This window comes from Pipistrellus hanaki, assembly GCF_964339955.1.
Source record: "Pipistrellus hanaki genome assembly, chromosome: 3".
Taxonomy (NCBI): domain Eukaryota; kingdom Metazoa; phylum Chordata; class Mammalia; order Chiroptera; family Vespertilionidae; genus Pipistrellus; species Pipistrellus hanaki.
Window position 1 is genome coordinate 95,694,085 of NC_140505.1, and position 1,819 is coordinate 95,695,903.

Consider the following 1,819-nt stretch of genomic DNA (forward strand, 5'->3'; position numbering starts at 1 on the left):
AAGCTTTAAAATTCAACCTGAGACTTAATATGCTAGCACCAATTTCCATTTACTTTAAAAAATTGTTAAATTCTCACATAAATATGGAATCTTCAAAACCAGAGTCATTTCAAACAATACAATAATTTCAGATGCTCCCTTTTATTTAGAAACACTGTACCTTGTTGTTTTGATCAAGTCACATGTCCTTTCTTCATCCTATTAAAAAACATTTTACCTAAAATATACTTGTATTTTTTAAGATAACAATAAATATAATGCCAGCTAGTAGAGATCTGGGGGGGGCTAGATGTTGTATACCAACTTTCATCATTTCCATACAAATGCTGCTGCTGCCATTGACATCTTTATGCTTCCTCTTGCTGAAGTGTTCAATTCTTCAACCTCAACATTTAATTTATGTATTACCCATTCCATTGCTTCTCAGCCTTTACTAGCGTTTGAAGATATCATGCTCACCATCAGCCCTTCCAGGTAACTACTGAGGCTGACTCCTTTGACAGTGATGATGGCCCCTTGAGTCAAAACAGTCTTTCTGGGTCCTGAGGATGTGGTTTATATAAAAGTCTCTCATCTACTGAAACCATATTTGTAAATGAAATATTAGTGGATTTAAGTTCCATTGTTTTCTCTACAGGATGTTCTGGCACATATGTTTTGGATCTTGCCACACCAATAAGAGATTTTACAATGGAAGGCAGTCCCCACTCTGTGCTGAGCAGCCTATGGCTGTGCAACTTTCTAGAAGGATCTACATGTCGCTCCAATACAAACACACTTTGTTTCATATGGTTTGGATATTTCTGCATTGTAGCTGTTGTAACAGTTTCCTATGGGTGGTCAAGGGCATTCTCCAAAATCCAAATCTTCAAGGTGCCAGTGGCTTGTGTATATCCTGACAGCTCAAAGAAACAAAGAGCCCTCAATTATTTTTAAGAGTATAAAGGACTCTTCAATTCAAAAACTACGAGACCCACTGGACTAGAACAAGTTATTATCCCAAGGTTTCAAAACCCTACAGGACAGGGACAGTCCACGCAAGTGGTTCTGCACATTTGAAGCCCTGGAATGTCCATCAGTTTCTATTTCGAAGGCCCAACATCTGCAGCTTTGCTCATGTTTTGCCCATGTGAAACATTATGTGCCCCTCCAGATCTTTCCTCAAACTGTCTCTGATGCCCTTATAGACCAAAATTAATTCTAGACTGTAATTAAGAATAAAAAGCATTTATTTGAGCAAAAAGAGTTGCAATGCAGAAATATCCAAACAAAGAAAGTGGAGCTTATACAGACAAAAGCTAGCACCTAACTATTTATTCCAACACATTTATAGCAATATATTTTTTAAATGACCTGTCCAATGATATGAGATAATTAAAAATATTATGGTCTAACTCTATGCCATATTTACTTTCCATGAATCTTTAGAAATACTATTTTCCAAGAGTTTTTCCCTTTTTATATTTTTTTCTTTATTGATTAAAGATATGTGTACTTATTGCTTCTTTGCCCCACCCCCTTATGCCCTCCCCCTCCGGTGTCTGTGTCCATTGGTTATGCTTATATGCATGCATACAAGTCCTTTGGTTGATCTCTTACTCCCCACCCCACCCTCTCCTGCCTTCCCTCTGAGGTTTGGCGGTCTGTTCGATGCTTCTCTGTCTCTGAAACTGTTTTTGTTCATCAATTTAAGTTGTTCATTATATTCCGCAAATGAGTGAGATCATGTGATATTTATCTTTCTCTGACTAGCTTATTTCACTTAGCATAATGCTCTTCAGATCCATCCATGCTGTTGCAAATGGTAAAAATTCCTTTT

The 1,819-nt window shown here is 37.2% G+C and overlaps 1 pseudogene across 1 annotated transcript; it reads right to left on the reverse strand.

The window, feature by feature from the left end:
• Positions 1–309: 309 nt before the first annotated feature.
• Positions 310–836, reverse strand: LOC311619621 (PRELI domain containing protein 3B-like; annotated as a pseudogene). Its single transcript has one exon. The product of its transcript is annotated as a PRELI domain containing protein 3B-like (transcript).
• Between the last annotated feature and the right edge of the window lie 983 nt (positions 837–1,819).